Consider the following 26651-nt stretch of genomic DNA (forward strand, 5'->3'; position numbering starts at 1 on the left):
TCTTAGAAGTTGCTTTCTATTGCTCCATGTAGCATTTATTTGAATAGCATGCGACAAAAAGTCATTTAAAAAAAATCACATATGGTATTTAGCGTTTACAGCTGGATAGTTCCCCCTATCATGTGTTAGTCGCCTGTACCTATTAGACTAATCACACTTATTAACATTCTTCTCATGCTTGCAACTCTACATTTTGTCTGTACACTTGAAACATCTCCAGATGTTGAGACTTGTGGTGCTTGCAATTGGCTAACTATTTTGAGCAACAACAATTTCTTGATGGGATTGTAAAATGCCTTAAGTGATAGTGAGTGCAATGGTGGTATGATGATGAACATTTTCAACTATAGAATGCTTTTTACTTTCATCATTGATCAGATTAAATCATGCAAGAATAGCCTCATTCATGTGGTAAATCGCTAGGTTTCATTTTGCCTCCGGGTCAAAATCCGTTTTCAATTATTGAGTGACAGCCCTTATCCAATCGAATGGTAATACACTTAAATTGTCTGGGTCAGATTATTTGTCTAATTATTCGTAAATCCAAGTACAGATTTGAGCACATCTAGGAACAGAGCACATAGAACAGAAGAAGCGGGAGTGAAATTATGCGGTCATGGACCTCTAACAAAATGGGTGCAAAGACAGTGGAGTTACAATCTGGGCGCCACCTGGTGCCAGAATCAAATTCAGATCTGAGATTCATTGAGCTACAGGTTCCGATGATGAGGGCTGGGAAGTGATCCACAGTCAGGCCCAAAAAGAGGTGTGGGAGCCGAGAGATTTCTTTGGTTCCAGGAGGAGTAGTACTCTGCTTCTCCTGGGGCCAGAGGGGTAAAATCTGAACCGTCTCTGAGCGGCAATCAATGTTTCCTATAAGGATCATTGGATAGGCCGCTCAATGCTCTGTGCAACTAGACAGAACATGCACAGCATAATCTCTACCCATTTCTATCTAAATTTGACATTCAGGGTCCACCGACCAGCACAGAACACTGATTTTTATACTTGCGCAGCGACTAGTTCAGGCAGAAGGCCAGGGTGGCTAAAAGTCACCCAAGTTACTATGGCATCTTGCGCTCTTCCAGGAAGCTGATCCTGGCACTAAATTGCAAAGCATGAGGCCAATTTTACACCATAAAATTCTTCCTCATTCAATTCAAAAGGATGCGACAATTAAAGGGGAAGTATCTGAGTAGTGACTCAAATTCTCAAAAGTTCAAATGAATCCACTGGCAGCTAAAAATAACAAGACACGTTAGGGTAAGGACATCTCAGGTGCAGACATTAGTTTAAACAGGCCAGCCCAACATCTCCAGTCTGGAATGAAAATCGAGCAGTTTCTCTGATGATTGGGCAATCTGTTTTGCAAGATTATTTCTCAAACAGTGAAGAGATTAATGTACTCCACTGTTTTTTTTATTTCCATGAGCAATCTAACAGACAAACAACAATGTCAGTTATTTTATTAATATATTATAAAACATATTTGTGGCCTGTTTTCACATTGATCATTCTGTTATTGGGCAAGTTTCAACTACTAGCCACCTGCTTCTCAGGTGAAAAAATGGGCGGCTGGCAGTTAAAGGTCAGTTGGGCACTTTTGCTCTCCCACTGACACCTGTGGGCCGCCTGATGCACTAAGAGTAAAATGTATCCCAAAACGTACCAGCATATATAAAATGTATCCCAAAACGTACCTGGGAGCAGCCAAAGGTTCTCTTCAATATCACGGGAAATGGCCGCCTCCCAAATTGAACTGCTCATGGTCTATGGCGGATTGAGAAATTAATGATAATGGCGGAAGATGAGTCAAAATTTGTGTTGGTGGCCATTTGACTCTGATTTGTATGTGGGTGCTTAACCTAAATAAATGTTCATTGGGAAATCAGAGCCAGTGGATAACTAGTGATAATTCTCTTCTCCATGTGATTTTCATTTTCTACCAGCCTGTTTTTTGGTATAAATGGGTTAGCGAGATGGAAATCACATGCGCACACACACCCCAGCTCAGCAAGTAAGATCCTGAATTCCGTAACAGAACTATGACACATATTCTAAACCCAGAGAAAATATGTAAGCTTCTCGCAGTGTATCTTCCTCCGAGGGTGATTTTAATTGTAGTGAATTTGCTTAACTGAAAAGTGTCGCACGTAGAAACAGTTTTTAAGTTACAGAATATTTTTAATATTTTGGAATGGAAGTGAGAAATGGTAAACATTTCCCTTTCCACACCTTCTAAAATGAATATTAGGTAGATTTGAGTTATTCACAAATGAAAAATAGAAAGCAAAAGTTAAAATTTAAAAACAACCTCCATCCTTCTCTTTGTAAGTATATTGGAGACCCTATAATCTTTGAAAATGACACATAATGAAAAACACATTTTGATGTCACACGCTTCAAAGGGCATTAAATGCAGGTTCCTAACTGGAAGTGTTTACTTGGTTTTGCCAAGAGACAAATTCTATTAAAATTATGCAAGTTGATTCAATGTGGGACTTCCAGATTAGGGGGTGATATTTTCTCTTCAGTTACGGGTATGAAACTAAAATAAATTTTCCATGTTATTGGACAACTGGCACAGCTTAACTATTTAAATAGGTAATTGAGACAATTTAGCCACTTAAATGGACAACATTATGTAAAGATTAAAGACCATTGGTTATCCTTCCACACAAAATGCAAATTCTTGTCATTCTTTTCCGACAACATCTCAAAGGGTTCACAAAATTTTGGAGTGAATTTTACGGTTGGAAATTTGGGTCACCGCCCCTTTGCGCTTATGTAAAATCCAGCGTGATGATGTTGTGTTGCTAAGCTGACAACATCACGCTGGTCTCTGATAATATGGAGTCAGGTGGGTGGCAAAATCAGTAATCACGCCATCTTTAAAAAAATGAATGAAAGGCCAATTCAACATGTTAATAAGGCAATAGAATTGTATTTTACATTGCAGTTGCAATATTTTGGTAGGTGCATGGGAAAAGCATTTAGAGGGAGTCATGTCAGGAATGAGGAGGCATTGCAAAGATGGATTCAAAGTCCACAAGTGAGTCAATGGCTGACTTTAGCAGCTGGAGAGGCTATTTGAGTTTTCGAGTCTTGCAAATTACTTTGTTAATGGTATTGGGCCTTCACTGAGAAATATTTGTCAGAGAAGGATGCAGGGAGATAGATATGCAGTGAATTTCCTGAACCAGGTATGAGACCCTGAGATCAGTGTCCAAATGGACACTGCAGAGGATGCTCCTGGAGGAGAAGAAGAGAAGGACGAGGAAGGAGGCTGGCCAAGGGCAGATGCAGCCTGAGGTTCCATGAATTTGTGGAACTTGCTGCTGGACAAAAGGCCCTGCAGAAAAGAGGCAACAGGCAGTTAGGCAAAGGTGAGTGAAGGCAATATCATGGCAAGAGAGTATACTTGGAAAAGATGACACACCTCGAAATATCATAGCATCAGTGCCTCAGAGCACTGCTGTCCCTCCATGGAGATGATCATGTCACTGGGTGACATATTGGCTGGGAATATTGCCTCAAATTGTTTTGGAATATTCTATGCCTGAGGCATAGAATCCCTGATTTCTTTTCACCTCCGGGTTCCTCCAGACATCATCTGGAGCACTTTGTGGGATTTTACAACCAGCAGATCATCATTGCACAAAGGTTGCAATGTACATTTGTCTGTCACTTCATTTAATTTAGCGACGACAATGCCAATCAGACAGACCGAGCCAGAGGCTTTAGTATCATTGCTGTATCTCCAAAAGGTGCAAGGGGTAATAGACTGCACACATTTGACAATTAAAGCACCATCAGGACAGCCAGGGGCATTCATTAACAGAAAACGCTACCATTTCATCAATGTGCAGCTTGTATGTGACCACAGGCAAAGGATAATATAGGTACGTGCACGCTATACTGGTAGTAGTCATGATGCCGACATACATAGATATTGCCAGGTCTCTGGGATGTTCTGTGAACTGGAATTATTGGATGGCTGGTTCCTGTATGACTGAAGAGATGGCTAATGACCTCGGTGCAAAATCCGTGGTCTGTTAAGAATTATATTACTATTTTTGAACCTGCCAGGTGGCTCTCTTCAATACTCTCCTGCTTGAGTCTCACTTATGGTCATGGTGTGCTGTGCTTTGCATAACCTGCATAACGCCAAAAGAAGGGAAGCCTTGGCAGAGGAGGATTAAATGGCGCAAGCCTCATCCTCCAACCAACAGTTAGAGGATGAGTCTGATGATGAGAAGGATAAGCCACGCCAGCCTGTTGAGTGAGCCGGGTTTGGTTTTGAATGTCAGGGCAACGTGAGGTTTGCCCTGACCAATCTTACAATTGAGTTATTGAAGGAAAAGATTCCTGAGGTATATCACTTCTGCAGGATTAAATAAAAAGCCGGAGGCAGAATTAGTTAGCATATTACTTTATTCCATTGGACCAATTGCAAACAATTTAATCGTCAGGCAAGTCATAGATGCATCATCTGCTACATTTTATGATGTTTTAAAATCTTTTCTTCAACCTGACATCTAACGAGTTCTTTAGAATGCACTAAATGTAGCAGGAGAGGAGTCCAGCAGCCTATTAATTCTTTCATCCATGATCTTCACCACATGGCAGGAGGATAGGAATACAGTGATCTGAAATGTGAACTCATTAAAGACATAATTGTGCTGAGTGTCGCAGACAATCGCTCTCCTGCAAGCCAAAGATGGCCTTTCTCTTGTCAAGACTGTCCAGCTAGTTATGCTGTCTGAGCTGTGAGACCAACAAAGGATCATTCTCAGATGAGAAGATGCTTCATGAGGCAGTAGCCATAATTCTATCCACCACATCAAGCCACACAGGTGCAGGGACTGTCCGAGCCATGGTAAGCCCCAACTACCCAACTGAATGATGTGACAGTGCTGTGGTGCAAAGCGCACTCACAGAAAAGTCCAATGTCCTCCGAGTGCTTCCATTGGCTCGGCGACCGAAGCCAAAGGGTGGTTGTGGAGGGTGGTTTTTCAAACTGGAGGCCTGTAACCAGTGGTGTACCTTAGGGATCGGTGCTGGATCCACTGTTATTTGTTATATATATTAATGATTTGGATGAGAATGTAGGAGGCATGGTTAGTAAGTTTGCAAATTACATCAAGGTTGGTGGCATAGTGGATAGTGAAGATGGTTATATAAGATTGCAAAAGGATCTTGACCAATTGGGCCAGAGGGCCAATAAATGGCAGATGGAGTTTAATTTGGATAAATGTGAGGTGGTAGGGAGTTGGGGAGAGATCTAGGGGTACAGGTTCATAGCTCCTTGAACGTGGAGTCGCAGGTGGACAGGGTGGTGAAGAAGGCATTCAGCATGCTAGGTTTTACTGGTCAGAATATTGAATACAGGAGTTGAGATGTCTTGTTGAAGTTGTACAAGACACTAGTAAGACCACACATGGAATACTGTGTTCAGTTATGGTCACCCTATTATAGGAAGGATATTGTTAAACTAGGAAGAGTGCAGAAGAGATTTACAAAGATGCTACTAGGACTTGATGGTCTCAGTTATAAGGAGAGGCTGGGTAGGCTGGGACTTTTTTCCCTGGAGCGTAGGAGGCTTAGGGGTGATCTTATAGAGGTCTATAAAATAATGAGGGGTATAGATAAGGTAGATAGTCAACATTATTTTCCCAAAGGTAGAGGAGCTACTACACAGGTTTAAGGTGAGAGGGGAGAGATACAAAAGATACCAGAGGGGAAATTTCTTCACACAGAGGGTGGTGAGCATCTGGAATGAGCTGCCAGAGGCAGTGGTGGAGGCAGGTACAATTTTTTCCTTTAAAAAACAGTTAGCCATTTACATGGGCAGTATGGGTATAGAGGGATGTATAGAGCCAAATGCGAGCAAATGGGACTAACTTGGTGATAGAAACTGGGTGGCATGGACAAGCTGGGCCAAAGGGCCTGTTTCCATGCTGTAAATACCTGTGATTCTATGGCACTTCCACAACCAGGGACACTTCAGCAAGCTGTGCCAGTCATGACCTTGGCACCACACAAACAACCCAAGAGCCATCCATTAAGTCAAGGTCACTGAGCCAGAAAACACACAGCCTTTCTTTCTGGGTGACATCAGATAAAGCAGGTCTTATTACTGGAGCTCTGACATCTCAGTGAATGGCCTTCTAACCAACTTTAAGTCAGATTCCAGCACTGGAGTGACATTTCTATTGGATGGGACACCATGGCTCGAAGGCCGTTGGGTCTTAACAATGGACACCCCATTCTATAAAACAGGAGGAGTTCGACTCCAGATCATTGGTATGATTCAACAGCGATTGAGGTACAGCAGCAAACAGATTATGGAGCTGATGTGCATCATGCAGAATCAACCAATTTCACTCCCCAGCAGAGGGGGCTGTGTACTTCTTGATCTCCTTGAACCAGCAGGTGATTTGAAGACACCGGCAGATGATTTGAAGACAACCGTGGTCTCCACCCAATCTGAAAGGCATCCTCCAGAAAGCCCAACCATTACACATCATTCAATGTTGGCTTTATTTGTAACCTCTTTTCTCTGTATGTAGGTCCGTTCTTCTTCTTCTTCATTTCAGATCCATGAACCTACCCAAGGGCCAGAGCAACCACTGCATGGGATGTTACCACAGTGCCCCCGAGTGGAGGTGCCACTGGAGCCAGAACAACCTCCAGAGAAGCCTCTTCCTCCACCCACAACTATGGTGCAGACATTGGAGAGACGGACCAACATATAGCCCTAACAACTACCGACCAGCGTGCCGAAACCACAGCATCAGCTGGAACCAGGTAGCAGCCTCACACAAACACAACTACACAAAGGTAACTGACCTCCCTACTCATAGATTATCATAGAATTTACAGTGCAGAAGGAGGCCATTCGGCCCATCGAGTCTGCACCAGCTCTTGGAAAGAGCACCCTACCCAAAGTCAACACGTCCACCCTATCCCCATAACCCAGTAACCCCATCCAACACTAAGGGCAATTTTGGACACTAAGGGCAATTTAGCATGGCCAATCCACCTAACCTGCACATCTTTGGACTGTGGGAGGAAACCGGAGCACCCGGAGGAAACCCACGCACATACGGGGAGGACGTGCAGACTCCGCACAGACAGTGACCCAAGCCGGAATCGAACCTGGGACCCTGGAGCTGTGAAGCAATTGTGTTATCCACAAGGCTACCGTGCTACTCCTCTTCCATCCACAGGGCTGCTCTCCCTCAACTCTGTGAGCATCCTGATGCCGGAAAGGGTGGCAGAAGAATAAAAAACACCGCCGATAACTTGACTAATGCCATTCTTTACCACCAAGAAAGAAACAATTACCACTCACAATAGCAAATCACCACCACGCCAACTAGACTGACCAGGCTCGGTACAGCATCCATCAATGGAAGAACCATATGCAGCCATGCCTACACCCAGGTACAACCTCCGAATATTAACCAAGATCAAGAGCCTTTAGAGTTTACAACTCTCCCGAGCGCACAGCAAAAGAGACGTGTCAGAGGTACAAGACATCCAAACAGCCCGAATCTCCAATTTCAAAGGCTTGAAGAGAGAAGATGGGTGAGTTAATGGTTAATGCATACTATTCACGTTATAATGTTCATCATGAAGTAGTTTAGAGTCAGAATAATTGTAACACTAAAGTTAAGTATACGGCACTCCTAATGTTGTAAGATTTGAAGTAAACTAAGTGAGCCAATGTCCGTCTATCCAGGGGTTAAAGACTTGCGAAGAGGTGTACGAGAAGGAGCTAGTAACTAAAGAGTTAACATGGGACTGAGTACCGTTTGGGTGGTGCTTTAATGTAAAAAGGCACATGACCAGGAGCTAAAGCCAATTTAGAGATAGGTAACAACATGTAAGGACTTAGTATTGGGTCCGCCCCATACCTTTACCCGCTACAGTATGGATGTAAACAGTTAAATACTGTTAATAAAAGCTTCATTGTAACTTCAGCTAGACTGCTTCAAGATTTCAAGCAGTACACATCACAGGTAGTGACAATGCAACAGACCAGTGTTCACCTGTACCCTTCAGCAGCTCAGATATAGGCACCAAGACTCTTTTAGCCAAGCCATTTAATAAGCTCTGTTAAACGGTCTGGTCGGCTCTGACAAACAGAAGCAGCAGCAGTAAAATTGTTCAATTCATGATACCTGTTCTATTTATCTGTATTACATTCACGCAGCTCCTTGTAAATTTGCCATCTCTTTCCTCTGCAGCAGCTCTCCTTTGTGTCCAGTCACATTACTCCCGTCTGTTAACTCTTTTCTTACCGGCACTGCTTCAAGGTCAAAGGTCACCTGGTCACATCAACCAGTTTTTCCAAGGGGCTTTTCACAATAACTTCATACTTGTGACAATAAAAGGTTATTATTATTATTATTACTATCAAAGAAAATTAAAATTAATCCTGTTAACATTGATGCAAACTCTTAAATGTTCTTTTCAAACATTCTTAAAAACAATTACAGATTACACCGACATTTTGAAGAAATTCCAATTTTTTCCTACTGTACCACTTCGGGATCAAAGGTCATTACAAAGCCAAGATCCACCCCACAGCATTGAGTAAAATAATGATGCAGAACAGAAGGGAGCCATGTGGCTCATGTTGCCTCTTTAGAAGAGCCACCCAATTAATCCCATCCCTCTGTTATTCCCCCATTGCCCTGTAAATTTAGTTCTCATCTAACTCAACTCAACCTTATCGCAAAAATGTAGAACACCTCATGGATTAAATCGTTAAGCTTTTCAAACCCAAGTTTGGTGGTAACTTATGCATGAGTTATTTTGTATCCTTCAGAATTAATTTTGATCTTGGTACCAAGTTGTACAAGACGTTACAAACATCGTCCCAGAAGAAGCTATGAACCAGGAAATGGAAGGAAGAAAGGAACTCAGGAAATTAGCAGTCACTAAAGAAGCAGTACTGAGTAAATAATTGGAACTGCGGGCTGATGGTAGCTCAAACCTTGATGGACTTAATTCTAGTGTCTCAAAAAAATAGTCTAGTGAGATAGTTGATGCATTGTTTTTAATTAGAAATAATTAAACCAGTGCTTTTTTCTGAGTGGGCAGCCCCATAATCTCTGGGCTGAACCCATACCAATCAATAAGAATATGTGGGGGTATAAGCTAATAAGCAATCAGGCTGCCCAGGTGGATAAATACTTGATCCTCAAAATCGGGGACCTAACTAAGTCCTAAAATAGTGTAGTGGTGCCAACGCCTAAACCAGGCTCGAGGGGTCAGATGACCTACTCCTGCTATTAGTTCTTATGTTCTTATTTGCTAAGCAAGCAACAACATTGGCAATATAAGGAGCTCAAAAGGAAAATTTCTGCTTAGTAAAACAAGGTCTTCAATCTTCAAACCTTTTAGTAAATTTCAAGCCGAGGAAGTCAATTGTTCTAACATACGATACGTCATTATCCGGGATGGGGCAATTCTATCCCATAAGATGGAGGATGGATCAAAACGGCCAATTGTCTTTTCCTCAAGGAGTCTCTCAGAAGCTGAGTAAAACTCTGCCCAAATCGAAATGGAGGGACTAGCCTCACTTATGGTGTTAAATAAATGTTCCACCAATTTGTTTATGGATGTGATTCATGATAATAACTGATTATAAGTCGTTACTGGGTCTTTTGAGAGAGAACAAGCCAATACCCCCAATTATCTCCACCAGGGTGCACCGTTGGCCCTTGCTGCTAGCGGCCGAGAACTATACCTTCCACCACAGGCCTAGCACCCAAATCTCCAAAGCAGACGCATTGAGCCAACTCCCCTTGCTAAAGAACTTGGCACCACTGCCAGTATCCCAAGAAATCACCTTTGGTGCTGAACTTCTAGACACCTTGCCGGTATCATCCAGACATATACAAAATTGGACCCAGCGAGATATGGTATTAACCAAGTTCAAACGGATTAAACAAATAGTTTGACACCATGAGAAGTCTGATCAGTTGAGGCCCTACTTAACTCGCAGGGTGAACTGACCTGTGAGGACGGAGTAATACTTTGGGGCCCTCGAGTCATTGTTCCACCCCGAGTGAGGCAACCCCTCTTACAACAATTGCACATCATCCATCTGGGTCAAACAAAAATGAAGATGCAAAGAGAACTTTAAGAGATGGGACATGCTCCCACTATCACTGGCGGGGAGGGTACAGACCATGAAAATGACGGTCCTCCCTAGATTTCTGTTTGTCTTTCAGTGCCTCACCATCTTCATCCCGAGGGCCTTTTTCAAGCGGGTAAATAAGGTTATTTCGGGCTTTGTGTGGGCGAGTAAAACCCCGCGAGTGAGGAAGGTGTTGCTGGAGCACAGTCGGGGGGAGGGTGGGTTGGCGTTGCCGAATGTTTGCAATTACTACTGGGCGGCTAATATATCCATGATTCGGAAGTGAGTAGTGGGGGAGGGGTTGGAGTTGGAGCGGATGGAGGCAGCGTCATGTAAATACACAAGTTTGGGAGCACTGATCGTGGCACCTCTTCCATTCTCGCCGGCACGATACTCCACAAGTCCGGTGGTGGTGGCGGCTCTGAGAATCTGGGGGCAGTGGAGGAGTTAAAAGAAAGTGGAGGAGCATCGGTTTGGACCCCGATTTATAATAATCATTGGTTTGTACCGGGTAGGCTGGATGGTGGGTTCCAAAGATGGCAAAGGGCAGGAATTAGGAGGATGGGGGATATATTTATAGATGGGGGCTTCTCCAGATTGAAAGTCTTGGAGGATAAATTTGAATTGCCAGCAGGGAATGGGTTTAGGTATCTGCAGGTGCGAGACTTCTTGAGAAGGCAGGTTCCGGCCTTCCCACTGCTGCCGCCACGGGGCATACAGGACAGAGTAGTCTCCAGTACCTGGGTGGGAGAGGGGAAGGTATCAGATATCTACCAGGAACTTTTGGAATCGGAGGAAACTCCGGTGGAGGAGCTTAAGAAGACGAGCTAGGAGGAGAAATAGAGGTGGGCCTGTAGGCAGAGGCCCTAAGCAGGGTTAACACATTCTCATCATGTTCCAGGCTTAGACTGATACAGTTCAAGGTAGTCCACCGGGCACACATGACGGTGGGCCGGATGAGCAAGTTTTTTGGGGTAGGGGACAGGTGTGCGAGGTATGCAGGAATCCCAGCAAATCATGTCCACATGTTTTGGACATGCCCAAAGCTTTGAGGGTTTTGGCAGGGTTTCGCTGAGACAATGTCCATGGTACTCAAAACACGGGTGGTGCCGAGTCCGTAGGTGGTGATGTTTCGAGTGTCTGAAGAGCCGGGACTTCAGGGGGTGGAAGAGGCCGACATCTTGGCGTTTGCCTCCCTGGTAGCCTGGAGACGGATCTAATTAATGTGGAGGGACTCAAAGCCCCCGAGTGTAGAGACCTGGGTTAGTGACATGGCTGGGTTTTCTCAGTCTCAAGAAAATAAAGTTCGACTGAAGAGGGTCAATGGTAGGGTTCATCCGGAGGTAGCAGCCGTTCGTCGACTTTCTTGGGGAAAATTAAAATGTAGGGCCAGACTGCTGTTTTATTGTTGGGGGTGTGAAGATTGGGATGGGGGTCGACATATTTATTGTACCATGTGTATGTCGCTGTTACTGTTATTAATATAAAAACTTGCAAATACCCTGATAAAAAATATTATTAAAAAGAAAATGAAGATGCTGTTCACAGTTGTAAATGATGGCCGGGATCGAGGAAGTGGGACGGCAATACCTTCTCTGCCAGACTCAACAGTTGTTACCTCCTTCAGCAAATCTCCCCCCATGGAAATGGCCTGGTCGCCCATGGACCAGACTGCATGCTGACTGGGCAGGCCTTTTTTGGGGGCAGGATGTTCCTTGCCTTGGTGAACAAGTAGCTATCCAAACAAGTGATGGAGGCTACAACCTCTGCGACTACTGTGGATGCCTAACGTCATGTCTTCGCCATACATGGCCTGTCATACGTTATTGTGCTCAATTATGGGTGGCACAGTAGCACAGTGGTTAGCACTGCTGGTTCACTGCGCCAGGGTCCCAGGTTCGATTCCCGGCTTGGGTCACTGTCTGTGAGGAGTCTGCATGTTCTCCCTGTGTCTGTGTGGGTTTCCTCCTGCTCCGCCAGTTTCTTCCCAGAAGTCCAGAAAGACATGCTTGTTAGGTGAATTGGACATTCTGAATTCCCCCTCAGTGTACCCGAACAGGCGCCGGAGTGTGGCAACTAGGGGATTTTCACAGTAACTTAATTACAGTGTTAATGTAAGCCTACTTGTGACAATAAAGATTATTATTATTGGCACCAAATTCCAACACTTTGTTCAGAGGAACAGAATTTGGCATACCAGAATGGCCCCATATCATTCTGCATCCAACGGGCTCATGGCAAATGCTGTACAGACTTTTAAAATGCCACCACGGAAGTCTTGTCTCTCTAGGTCATGCACGATTGTGCTTCATATTTCCAAACTTAGTGGGGGATATGGGGCACATTAGGCATCCCAGAAAAATCAACATACTTCACAAAAGGGTGACCGATCATTCCAGCCGGGTGACCTGTTTCTAATTCAAAGCTGGTTGAATTGTGTCCCAATCTGGACCCGTATCGTATGTGGTAAATGTCAAATGTAGGGCTGTGCGGAAGCATGTCGACCATGTGAGGAGCCAGGAGACTGTTGCCCCCGTTCCAGAACAGATGGGGGCCAATTAGTGACATTGGCGCACCTGTGGCTGTTCCAGAATGGAGGGAGCAGGGAATTTCCGAGTCAGGCCCGATGGCAGTCCAGGTGGGAGCTGGCGAGGCAAGCACTGCTATTGAGGAGGTGAAGTTACCTGAGAAGCGTCATCTTCTGCAGACAATAAGATTGCCTTGGAGACAGTGGAGCTGGCTGGGGGACTAAGGAGGTCCACGAAAGTGAAAAGGTCCCTGGGCAGACTGACGCTGTGTTGAACTCTTTCCCCTTATGTCTCTTGGCCTTGTATATAGCACTTGTATATAGCCTACTTTGTAAAATGTAATGAAGGACTTAATGGGGGAGTGAGATGGTAGCACATCTTTCAGGGGGCAGGCTTTGCGGTCCATATGACTGGCTTGGGACCAATCGTACGTGAGCTGGAGAGTCAAGACCTATCCAGCATTGCTCTGTGCTTGTACCCACTGTTAATAAACCCCCTTTGTTGTTACTGGAAGTTTCCAGTGTATTGTCTCGAGCCATCACACTTGGTAAGCAAGGGGGTGATAGGTTTTAGAAGTAGGCGGAATGCAGATTTAAGGGGCAAGATTCTCCGACCCCCCCGCCGGGTCGGAGAATCGCCGTGGGCTGGCGTGAATCCCACCCCCGCCGGTTGCCGAATTCTCCGGCACCGGATATTCGGCGGGGGTGGGAATCGCGCTGCGCCGGTTGGCGGCCCCCCCCCCGGCGATTCTCCGGCCCGAATGGGCCGAAGTCCCGCTGCCAGAATGCCTGTCCCGCCGGCGTGGATTAAACCACCTCTCTTACCAATGGGACAAGGCGGCGCGGGTGGGCTCCGGGGTCCTGGGGTGGGCGCGGGGCGATCTGACCCCGGGGGTGCCCCCACAGTGGCCTGGCCGGCGATCAGGGCCCGCCGATCTGCGGGTGGGCCTGTGCCGTGGGGGCACTCTTTTCCTTCCGCCTTCGCCACGGTCTCCACCATGGCGGAGGCAGAAGAGACTCCCTCCACTGCCGTGAGCGGACGCTGACGCTCCCGCGCATGCGCCGCCAGGCAATGTCATTTCCACGCCAGCTGGCAGGGCACCAAAGGCCTTTCCTGCCAGCTGGCGGAGCGGAAATCAGTCCGGCGCGGGCCTAACCCCTCAAGGTTAGGGCTCGGTCGGTCAAGATGCGGAGGATTCCGCACCTTTGGGGCGGCGCAATGCCAGACTGATTTGCGCTGTTTTTGGCGCCGGTCGGCGGACATCGCGCCGATTACGGAGAACTTCGCCCAAGGTTACTATCAGATCAACCATGATTTTATTAAATCAGGAGGGGCTGAATGTCCAACTCCAGCTCCATGTTCGTAGGCACTCTGGGCCTTCATAACAATTTAAAACCACTTGGGAATACTGAATAACTTAAAAATATTTAAAAGTGCTATTTAGATGGAACTGTCCAATGTCTCGGTGCATTAGTAATAAAATAGTTGAGTGATGTTCAAGGCTTAAAATAATCACAAGCCTGTTTTTAATTTCCGGTGTTTGTTACTTGCCACCTCTTTCCACAGGCTTGTGGCATTTGATCAAGTTTGTCCTTATTGTGATTTTGTACACCTGTTTTTTTATAAGGCCACTGAAGCCCAGACAAGGTCATAATAAAATCCCACTTTGAAGTTCTGTGATGGTCAGGAATCGGTTCAGTTTCAATCTTCTCTAAAAAACACTTTCACACAATCAGATCATAAGGATTCAATGTGCTTGACAATCTGATGACTTAAATGTGTCTCATAGAATACGAAGAATTTGGAAAATCAATCAGGTTTCTCAGCTTTTATAAATGTCCATCTGCATAGTGTACATTTCTTTTCTTGTCATCCTTCCTTTATGTAAGACGTTTTTAAAAATATATTTCTGCTGTTCAATGTCATGTCCCTTCTTCCTCTGGCAAAGGCCCACATCTCCATTCAATGAGGTTACCCAGATATTCTGAATAAATAATGCATCACATGGGATTCAAAAATCCCTGTCCAGTTACTGTGTGTTACACCTGAAAAACAATCAGTGCATTCCAGTGAATAGAAGTTTCCAACGAGTTGCTCATCAATTGCGTTTGATGGGATTGATAGATCACCCTATAAATCAATTGGGATTACTTTTCAAAATTCTTTCATGGGATATAGGCATCGCTGGCAAGGCCAGCATTTGATGCCCATCCCTATCTGCCTTTGAAAAGTTTACGGTGGTGGAGCCTTTTATTTGAATCACTCCAGTCCATCTGGTGTAGCCATGCTCACAGGGCTGTTAGGAAGGAAATGGTGATGAAAAACATCTCTGAGAAAGTGATTCAGGGATTGAAGACACGGGCCCAGAGCTACCCCTTGATTAAGCTGGGGGTGGGGGGGTTCTGGTGGATTTCAACCAAAGCCAGCACAACTGGCGCAAAAGATTGTAGAATTTGAAGTGCAATTTGTGTTTTGCAGAACTTGAGTTTCTGTGATCTTTTGCGCTAGTCTCACAAATGTTACACAAGAAGCAACCCCTACCCACAAAATTGGCAATGCTCCCTGAAGTGAATTAATTAGCTTTAGAAGTTTCCACTAATTGTGCTCATGTGCAGGCCTTGAGGGAGACTTCAAAAATTAGATTGGTTCTTTTGGAGTCAAGAACAGTAAAAGTTACACTTAAAAAATTGTTGAAAGTAATTTTGCTTGAATTTACTATGACACTGTCTACTGTGTCACAATAAAACAAGAAAATAATTTAAGTTTTTACAAGTGAATTTCAGTGATCTAAAATTGGGTTACTCGGAGGGATTAAAAATGTTTATTTGTGTTCAACTGTTTTTGTCGAACATCATCAAGGTAGCACTCTTAAATAAATGAAGGAAAACATTTTAAAGCAACATTTATAAGAAAAATTAAGATGCTGCCAGATTGTGCTGGTGCGGAGAAGATTCCATATTCAGCGATATGTAAATAGATCTGAGCATAAACCTGAGGGGAAAAGACACTTCTAAAATTGGGCGCAACATGGATTGTGGACAAAATGAAAGCTCAAACTCATCAATCTTATTTTGGTAAATTTTTAATAATAAAGTGGTTTGTATCATGTGAAATCAATTTGCAATCAATGTATGAGGAATAACAAGTAAGAGTAGGTGAATGATAGAATTAGGGAATGCAGATTGTTCAAATTTCCAGCAACATCTGAAATGCATAAAAGTCTGTAAATTAAAGACGTGTGTGTGGTGAAAGGTTTGCCTTTATTGCCAGGATATGGGTTTTTCAGTGTGGTACATATATCGTGGATTGTTTTAATTTTGGCAGTAATTCTATTGGCAGCATAGGCCTTTAAGTGTAACCATGACACTGGGAATCAAGCTGCCTGAAGTAAATTTTCATCTTCACTGCCTGAACAATAATCTGGTGCAATAGATTGTCCAGAGTCTTTAATGGACATTCAATGTATTGCTTTCAATAGTGGAAATATAGGTGGGTTTTATAACTGGTAGAATTTTCCACTCCTGCCAGCAGTGGGAATCCTTGTGGTCAGGGCAGTTAATTTGCTGTAAGTCAAAAAAATCAGTTTCCCAATGATGGTTAAAAAAAAGAGCTTGGACTTTGGCATTACTTGCCTTACCCTTCTCTCCCTGTGACCCCCAGGGTGTCCCCTAACCTCCCCCCCACCCCACCCCCACCCCCCCAACCTTACCTCAGACCAGCTCCCTGTACTCTTCCGGCCACTGTATTATAAGAACAGTGATTATGAGGATACCATTCATTTTCCAATATGTGACCTCCAGAAAGTTAAACAAACAAGGCTTCAATCAACAGCAGTGGATACTGCCCTACGCATGAAGCTGGGTTATTAGTAGTTTTAAAAGCTCCACAAATTCTCATTGAGCCATGTTGATTATCTGCCTCATTGAACTGATCATGCAGAGCAACAACCTCAAGTTTGTGGATTTCAGTACCATCAGCAACAACCTTCATAACTCAGAAACTATTTCTGGTCACAGGGGAAATGGACATCTGGGGCGTAATTCTCCGACCCCCCCAGCGGGTCGGAGAATGGCCGGTGGCCACCGTGAATCCCGCCCCTGCCGGTTGCCGAAGTCTCCGAAGGGAGAAAAGTCGGCGGGGCGTTAATGGCGCCGCTGACGTCGGAGAATGGCACGGGTCTGCGCAAGGCAGCCGATTTTCGGCCTGCCGATATTCTCCCTTCCGGATGGGCCGAAGTCCCGTCGACGTGATGACCGTTCAGGTCGACGTAACTCAAACCTCCTTTTCATCGGCGTGAACCTGTGCTCCAGGCTCACGCCGACCAGCGAGGAGGTGAGTGACGGCCTGGGGGGTTGGCCGCTGGGCAGGCGATGGCGTGGCCGCAGTCTGAATGTGTGGGGAGAGGTGTGTCTCGGGTTGTGTGTGTGTGTGTGTGCGGCGGGGGGGGGGGGGGTGGTTAGAGTGGGCTGGGCTCCGGGGGAGTGCCTGGAGGGGGGTCCGTGCCGGGGAGTGGGATGGGGGGTCCATGCCGGGGAGGGGGACGGGGGGTCCGTGCCGGGGAGGAAGATGGGGGGGGGGGGTTCCGTGCCGGGGGAGGTCCGTGCCGGGGAGGGGGATGGGGGGTCCGTGCCGGGGAGGGGGATGGGGGGGTCCGTACCGGGGAGGGGGATGGGGGGTCCGTGCCGGGGAGGGGGATGGGGGGGGTCTGTGCCGGGGGGAGGGGGGGTCCGTGCCGGGGAGGGGGATGGGGGGTCCGTGCCGGGGAGGGGGATGGGGGGTCCGTGCCGGGGAGGGGGATGGGGGGTCCGTGCCGGGGAGGAGGATGGGGGGGGTTCCGTGCCGGGGGGGGTCCGTGCCGGGGAGGAGGATGGGGGTCCGTGCCGGGGAGGGGGATGGGGGGGGGTCCGTGCCGGGGAGGGGGCGGGGGGTCCGTGCCGGGGAGGAGGATGAGGGGGGGGGGGTCCGTGCCGGGGGGAGGGGGGGGTCCGTGCCGGGGAGGGGGATGGGGGGTCCGTGCCGGGGAGGAGGATGGGGGGACGTGCCGGGGAGGGGGATGGGGGGTCCGTGCCGGGGAGGGGGATGGGGGGTCCGTGCCGGGGATGGGGATGGGGGGTCCGTGCCGGGGAGGGGGATGGGGTGGTCCGTGCCGGGGAGGGGGATGGGGGGGTCCGTGCTGGGGAGGGGGTTGGGGGGTCCGTGCCGGGGAGGGGGATGGGGGGTCCGTGCCGGGGAGGGGGATGGGGGGGTCCGTGCTGGGGAGGGGGATGGGGGGTGTCCGTGCCGGGGAGAGGGATGGGGGGGTCCGTGCTGGGGAGGGGGACGGGGGGTCCGTGCCGGGGAGGGGGGGGTGCCAGGGCAAGTGAGTTGGTCCACCTGGCCAGGTGCCAGCCTCCAACAGTTGGTCCCATGCGGTCCATGCCACCTGGCTGGGGGGAGGAGGGGATATGGGCAATGATGACATGTCGTCGTTCCCCCGCCCCCCCACCAGGCCGTCATGTTTTCCGATCATCCAGCGATGTTGGCCGCCGTGGCGGCAGCTGCTAATGTCCATGTTGCCCTGGATGAGGAGAAGGAGGAGGAGCGTGCCAGAGAGGCGGCGCAGGCTGCCGCAGAGGGGCAGGCGAAAGCCGCCCAGGCTGGAGGGACACCTGACCGACAGGACGAGGAGGGGGAGGAGGACGTCGCGGCCCCACGGCAACTGAGGCACCCGAGGGCGCCCCGTGTGTACCGGCCCCGGCAGTCATACCAGGACCTCACGGACCGGGAATGCAGGAGGAGACTCCGGATGAGCCGGGAAACCGTGGCACACATCTGCCACCTGCTGGCACACCTGTCACCGCGTGGCACTGGTGGGGGACACCCTCTCCCCGTGTCCGTCAAGGTTACGGTGGCCCTGAACTTTTATGCAACGGGGTCATTCCAGGCACCGAGTGGGGACCTGTCCGGCATATCGCAGACATCGGTGCATCGGTGCATCCGGGCAGTGACAGATGCCCTATATGCCATGGCGCGCCACTACATCCGCTTCCCTGTGGACCGGGCCAGCAAAGATGCCCGGGCCGTGGGCTTCTCTGCAGTGGCCGGGTTCACCATGGTTCAGGGCGTGATCGATGGGATGCACGTCGCCGTGCGGCCACCTGCAGATAACAGGGCCGTGTTCACCAATAGGAAGGGGACCTATTCGATGAACGTACAGGTGGTCTGCGACCACCTCATGATGATCCTACAAGTCTGCGCCCGTTACCCAGGCAGTGTACACGACTCATACGTGTTGTCGCGGTCATCCATCCCCAGCATGTACGAGGGACGCCATCCACGGCTGAGGGGCTGGTTGCTGGGCGACAGGGGCTACCCATTGCGATCGTGGCTGATGACGCCTATACGGAGGCCACGCAATGAGGCGGAGAACCACTACAATGATGCCCATGTAGCGACAAGGGGAGTGATAGAGAGGTGCCTTGGCATGCTGAAGATGCGTTTCAGGTGCCTGGACCTCTCTGGGGGCGCCCTCCAGTATCGGTCAGATAGGGTCGGCCGCATCATTGCGGTGTGCTGCGTCCTGCACAATATAGCCCAGCAGAGGGGCGATGTGCCACAGGCAGAGGAGGGCGGAGTGGAGGAGCAGCAGGAAGAGGCGTAGTCCTCCCCAGATGAGGGGGATGGGGGCAATGGTCAGGGCAGACGGGGTAGACACAGGCGGGTGGCTGTCCACCGTTACCGGCTGGCCCAGCGGGCACGGGACAGACTGATAGCCGCCCGCTTTACTGACTAGATGTGCGTGGGAATCGGGTAGTATGGCCACAGACCGCACACCATGGCAACAGCCGACCATGCACACCCTCCACCTGTCCACCCACCCAGAACCCTCACCCCCCTCCCCAACCCCACCCACCCCACCCGCATGCATACCACCCCCCCCCCATTGCCGATCCACCTGCGGCACAACGGGCCGGGCTCACACAGTTGCGGGTGGACGCGTGTCTATTGCAGGCCATGGAGGATGATGACAACCCGCCCTGCAGTGAGCTCCTGGCTCCACATCGTTGGACTATGTCTGACCCATGGCCACAGTACCACCATCCACCCGGACCATCCCTGCATGCGGCTGTGACACTGCAGCGCACGGTCCCGTCCTCTGCCCGGGGGGATGTTGATGACGGCCCAGGGGGAAGGGGGCAGACTCACCTGGGGCTGAGGTAAGACCACCCCTCACACACACACTTGCGCTCAACGTACATGACACCCCCGCACGCTTTGGACAGAGCACAAAGGCAGCTTCTGTAGGTGTAACATTGACTTTAATAACCAAACGAGTTCATGCACGTGCCCTAGCCCCAAAAACTCATCTGTGCCCTGCACCCGTGCCAACTTACTCAGTGTCTAATTGTTTGGCCTTACGGGCCCTTTGACTACGTCTACGTGGTTCCCCAGATGGTACAGCAGAACTGGAGGTGGACTCCTGTGATTCCTGCCCTCTGACACGGGATCCCTTTGGCAGCCGTTTCCTAGGGCGTCCTACTCTAGATGGGCCAGGCTGCGGCCCGGGCGACTGGGATGGCGAGCTGCCAGCCTGTCCTGCCCGTTGCCCACCCGATGCACCTGGGACGGAGGGGGGGGGAGTCCGAGGTGTCGCGGTGTTCCGGGACCTCCCCGACAGGGTGAGCCGGGACGGACCACACCACCTCCTCCTCCCTCGGGGTGCCCGATGGCCCCAGGCCTCTACATGGGTGGGGGATGCGAACGGACTGGCCATCCGACGCCCCCCCGACATCTGGCGCTGCCAGTCCTGGAGGCCTGTGCTGGTATCGACAGGGGTCTGCAGATTTGCAGCCATGGAGCCCAGGGGGTTGGCAAACCCTGTCTGTGACAGTGCGATGCCGGCTCGCACATGGCCACTGGCGCCGATGCCCTCAGCGATGGCCTGCTGAGACTGAGCCATGGCCTGCAGAGACTGGGCCATGGCCTGCAGAGACTGAAGTGCCCAACCGAGGTGAGTGTTTCTGCGATGGTGGAGGGTGTTGGTGACAGCAGTGGCGTTGTGTCATGCTCTTCGTCCCACTCTGAGTCCATGGCACTTTGGGGTGGGGGTTCGTCTCCACCCATCCACTCTGTGTCACTGTCCGGTATTTTGTCTTCCTGGGTAGTGCTGTCCCGGGTAGGGGTGTCCTGGGTAGTGGTGTCCTGGGTAGTGGTGTCCTGGGTAGTGGTGTCCTGGCTCGGATGTGATGGGGGCCTGTGGCTGCCCCTCGCGTCGCTGGGTGGTCGCTCCCGCACGTGACGGGGGTGTCGTCTCCCTGTTGCTCCAGGCCTCTCTGTCTCCCGTGGTGTGCGAGGGGCATCCTGCGGGCGTCGCATGCTGGAGGGTCCGGGTCTCTCCGTCTCCCGTGGTGTGCGAGGGGCATCCTGCGGGCGTCGCGTGCTGGAGGGTCTGGGTCTCTCTGTCTCCCGTGGCCTCCGAGGGGCATCCTGCGGGCGTCGCATGCTGGAGGGTCCGGGTCTCTCTGTCTCCCGTGGCCTCCGAGGGGCATCCTGCGGGCGTCGCATGCTGGAGGGTCCGGGTCTCTCTGTCTCCCATGGCCTCCGAGGGGCATCCTGCGGGCGTCGCATGCTGAAGGGTCCGGGTCTCTCTGTCTCCCGTGGCCTCCGAGGGGCATCCTGCAGGCGGTCTGCATCTGCGGGGATGGGTGCCTGGACGTTTGGTCCTGCGATACACAATGAAGCATGCATGGTTAAACACGCAGGCAGTGATCAGGTGATATGGGGGAGGGGGGATATGGGGACGGGCTGTCGGTGGCTCACTTGCTAGTACGCCCCCGACCTCTGCATCAGCAACCTCCCGGTCGTCAGGTCCGCCAGCCAGTTCCAGGGCCCTTTCCTCGTGTTCGGTCAGTGGCCTCTCATCAGCGGGGCCTCCTCCAGTCCTCACATGCTCCCTATTGTTGTGTACGCGCTTCTCCTGTTGGGGATGGGGGGGGTGGGGGTGGTGGCAGGGGTAAAAGGCAACACTGTTAGGCAGGTATATGAATGCACGCCATCGGTTGCGCATGCATTGCAGAGGTTAATGTTAGGGCTGGATTCACTTGGGGATATGGGGGATATGGGAGAGGGGGGATATGGGGGTGGGGGGATATGGGGGATGGGGATATGGGGGATATGGGGAGGGGGGATATTGGGGAGGGGGGATATAAGGGAGGGGGGACATGGGGGAGGGGGGATATGGGGAGGGGGGATATGGGGGATATGGGGGAGGGGGGATATGGGGAGGGGGGATATGGGGAGGGGCGGATATGGGGAGGGGGGATATGGGGGAGGGGGGATATGGGGAATATGGGGGAGGGGGGATATGGGCGAGGGGGGATATGGGGGAGGGGAGATATGGGGAGGGGGATATGGGGGATATGGGGGAGGGGGATATGGGGAGGGGGATATGGGGGGGATATGGGGGAGGGGGGATATGGGGGATGGGGGATATGGGGGAGGGGGATATGGGGGAGGGGGATATGGGGGAGGGGTGATATGGGGGAGGGGGGATATGGGGGAGGGGGTATATGGGGAGGGGGATATGGGGGACATGGGGGGGACATGGGGAGGGGGGATATGGGGGAGGGGGGATATGGGGGAGGGGTGATATGGGGGAGGGGGGATATGGGGGAGGGGGTATATGGGGAGGGGGGATATGGGGGACATGGGGGGGGGACATGGGGAGGGGGGATATGGGGGAGGGGGGATATGGGGGATATGGGGGAGGGGGGATATGGGGAGGGGGGATATGGGGAGGGGGATATGGGGGAGGGGGGATATGGGGGAGGGGGGATATGGGGAGGGGGGATATGGGGAGGCTCACCCTGCCTGCTCTGACGAGGTCGTTCACCTTCTTGTGGCACTGGGTGCCTGTCCGTGGTGTCAGGGCCACAGCGGTGACGGCCTCTGCCACCTCCCTCCACAGACGCCGGCTGTGGCGTGGGGCAACTCTGCGGCTGTGCCCGGGATACAGGGCATCCCTCCTCTGCTCCACAGCGTCCAGGAGCGCCTCCACATCTCGTGACTGGAACCTCGGGGCTGAGCGGCAGCCAGCCATCCAGTCGGGTGTTCCGGTCAGGTGGGGGGGAGCAGCGCGGCCTTATGTGCCGCCACGCCATGCGGCGCGTATGACGCTGCACGGCGTGAACCACGTGCGCAAGCGCGGATCCCGTTACGTCTGCTGCTAGCCCATTTCGGGCCGGAGACTTTTGACCCATTTTTGCGGCGTGACGCAAGTCGGATTTGTGCCGTTTTTTGCGCCGATCGGCGGACCTTGCGCCGATAACGGAGAATTTCGCCCCTGAACTCTTAAAAAAAAATGGTTCAATGCACATATGTCTATTTTTTATGATGGTTTCATTTAAAATATGATATTTTAGTTTTTCAAGGTGGGGAAGACATGGGGCACGATTCTCCGCTCCCGCGCCGGTTGGGAGAATCGCCTGGGTCGCCAAATTTTCCCGCGACGCCGGTCCGACGCCCTCCCGCGATTCACTCAAGCGGCGAGAACGACCCCGTCGAATTCCATGCGGCGCAGGCCGGAGAATCGCCCGAGATACCCAAAATGGTGATTCTCCAGCACCCCTGCTATTCTCAGGCCCGGATGGGCCGAGCGGCCAGCCTAAAACGGCGGGTTCCTCCCGGCGCCGTCCACACCTGGTCGCTGCCAGCGGGAACAGCGCGGGAACGCTGGGGGGGGGGGGGCGGCCTGCGGGGGGGCAAGGGGGGATCCTGCACCGGGGGGGGCCTCAAATGGGGTCTGGCCCGCGATCGGTGCCCACCCAATCGTCGGGCCGTCCTCTCTGAAGGAGGACCTCCTTTCTTCCGCAGCCCCGCAAGATCCGTCAGACATCTTCTTGAGGGGCGGACTCGGAGAGGACGGCAACCACGCATGCGCGGGTGATGCCAGTTATGCGGCACCGGCCGCGTCATGCACGCGGCGCCGCTCCTAGCCCATTATCGGGCCCTGAATCGGTCGGGATAGGGGCCGTTTCGCGCCGTCGTGAAACTCGACGGCGTTCACGACGGCGCAAACACTCTGCCTCCATTTCGGAGAATCCCGCCCCAGGTATTCAATTGTTCTGTTTTTGATCATGTGCATTTACTGACTGTTCTGTGTGCAGTTGGTCATGCCTAGGTGTGAGTACTGAGAAACTGAACCTAAACACTAAACAAGATGCTGTAAGCATGAGAGCAAACATTTTAGAAGAATTACAAATAAAACTCCCCCCTCCACCTCTGAGGCGATCAACAAGAATTCGTCGCCCGCTACAAAGACTGAATCTATAGACTTAAATCTTGTAAATTTTGTTCAGTTTGCTCTGTATCTGCACGATAGACACCTTCCCATGTACATATGTTCATTCACTCACCATTTGTACATAATCATGCAGGTATATGTATCGCCACGTTCCAAAATTTACTTCAAAAAGGGGAGATGTCATAATATCCACTCATGTATATAATGAGATGCAGACAGGCAGTGATTGACACACAGGATAACCAATGAACACACGCGACACATAACAGCCAATCACCAGACAGGACACCTCCACTCTAAAGCACACAGGGCATTAAGACTCTCTCTCTCTTTACAGGACACAGCTACTGAGATAGTAAGAGTGCACAAGCCAGTGAGCACTATCACCATGAGGTAGAGAGTTAGTCTGGTCAAGCCAGTAGGAGGTTATCAGTTAGATTGGTAGTCAACTCACAGCAGACTATGTACAGCAATCAGGAAGTTCAATAAAACAGTGTTAGACCATCTCCTGTGTCAGAAGCCTGTTTCTAGTTTCACTGAATCCAGTTGCAGTCAACATTGAACCAACTTACTGCACACATCAGCCAGTAGAAGGAAGACCAGGGTGTCAGACCACGCCGAAGACCGAGCATCAAGGAAAACAGGAGCCAACTCACGGATAAAGGATCTGTTTTGGTGCTTGTCAGTCACTCAAAGTTAATTCAAGGTTTAGTATTGCACTTTAGCATTCTGCAGTATAACTTAGACTGGTAGTGTGATTGATTGACGTTAACATTGTATGTGTGTGTGAATAAAGATTATTGATTTAAAACAAAGTCGATTCCCAGTCATTTGTCCACCGCATACGGGTTAGAGACACACTGCGCGCAACACCTGCATATCTCCAAGACATAAAAATATGAAGTATTAATAAAATGTAACAATTGAGTTACTGCTAGTAAGGTATGTTAAGTATAGTTGGATTTATCAGTATTAGTATTGTTTATTAATAATAGTAAGCAGTATAGTTTATTAGTATTGGAAATGTTTATTAGTACTGGCAAGATTTATTGGCAATTGTAAGGTGAATTAATAAATAGGGAAATGGCAAGGCTGTTCTGACCTCCAGACTGTCAGGAAGCAGAGGTAGGTTCAAGTAATCTAAATTTGTAATTGTGGGTTTTAGAAATAAGGCATAGTGTTAAGTAAGTTGAATTTTTTGTCTGTAGAAGAAAGGATTAAAACTCCAGTTAACGCATGTTAACAAAGATGCTTGCATATCTGTGGGTTTTGGTCACTTTAAAACTGTGCCTGCATTGTAATTAAAGAGCTTATGACTTGAATACAAACAGAGTTTAAAGAAAGACTAGGCTATTGCTTAACAACTTGGGCCCACACTCAAATGCATAAGCACTTGTGGTTCATTTAGAACAAGGTACCTGAGAAGAAAGTCCCTCTCACAGAAATTGCCGTCACAGGCAGGACAATTACATAAGGACAGAAAGCAAGTCCCAAGAAATGAAAGAACAGATAATTATAGAAATCAGTGGGCGGGATTGTCTGACCCCCCGCTGGGTCGGAGAATCCCCAGGGGGCGGCATGAATCTCGCCCTGCCGCTCCGACGCTGGCTGCCATATTCTCCGGCGCCGGCTTTCGGGCGGGGGTATGGATCATGCCCCGCTGGTCAGGGGCCATTGGCAGCGGCTCCCCCGGCAATCCTCCAGGCCCCAATGGGCCGAGCGGCCGTCTGTTTCTGGCTAGTCCCGCCAGCGTGGATTGGACATGGTCCCACTTGGCGAGACCTGGCTGGTAGGCCATCTGGTTCGGTCCTCGGGGAGGGTGCGGGGGAATCCGGCCCCGGGGGGAGGCCCCCACGGTGGCCTGGCCCACGATCAGGGCCCACCGATCTGCGGGCGGGCCCATGGCCGGCATGGAGAAGACACCCCCTTGCGCATGCACTAGAATAAGCTGGCCGGTCTGTGCATGCGCAGAACCATGCCGGCGGTTCTGCGCATGCGCTAACTCGCGCCGGCCCTTCGGCGCCGGTTGGCGTGGCACCAATCCCTCCGCCGCAGGCCTAGCCCCCAGAATTGCGGAGGATTCCGCAACTTCCGGTCGGCCCGACGCCAGAGTGGTTCGCACCACTTTTTAGACCAGCATCGGACCATCGCGGGGATTCGGGGAATCCCGCCCAGTGAATGAAAAGAAAGGGAATGAGAGATGCTCTCAGTTAAAGACAGAGCTGAAAGATGCAGACATGGTGAAGTTGGCTAGTGAGAAGTCAAGGGCGTCATTCTCCGACCCCCCGCCGGGTCGGAGAATGGCCGTTGGCCGCCGTGAATCCCGACCCCGCCGAAGTCTCCGGTACCGGAGATTGGGCGGGGGCGGGAATCGGGCCGCGCCGGTTGGCAGGAACCCCCGCCCAATTCTCCGGCCCGAATGGGCCGAAGTCCCGCCCAGAAATTGCCTGTCCCGCCGGCGTAAATTAAACCTGGTATTTACCGGCAGGACCAGGCGGCATGGGCGGGCTCCGGGGTCCTGGGGGGGGGGGGCGCGGGGCGATCTGACCCCGGGGGGTGCCCCCACGGTGGCCTGGCCTGCGATCGGGGCCCACCGATCCGCAGGCGGGCCTGTGCCGTGGGGGCATTCTTTTCCTTCCGCCTCCGCCACGGCCTCCACCATGGCGGAGGCGGAAGAGACTCGCCC

This window comes from Scyliorhinus torazame, chromosome 6, assembly GCF_047496885.1.
Source record: "Scyliorhinus torazame isolate Kashiwa2021f chromosome 6, sScyTor2.1, whole genome shotgun sequence".
In the NCBI taxonomy this organism is placed as follows: Eukaryota; Metazoa; Chordata; class Chondrichthyes; order Carcharhiniformes; family Scyliorhinidae; genus Scyliorhinus; species Scyliorhinus torazame.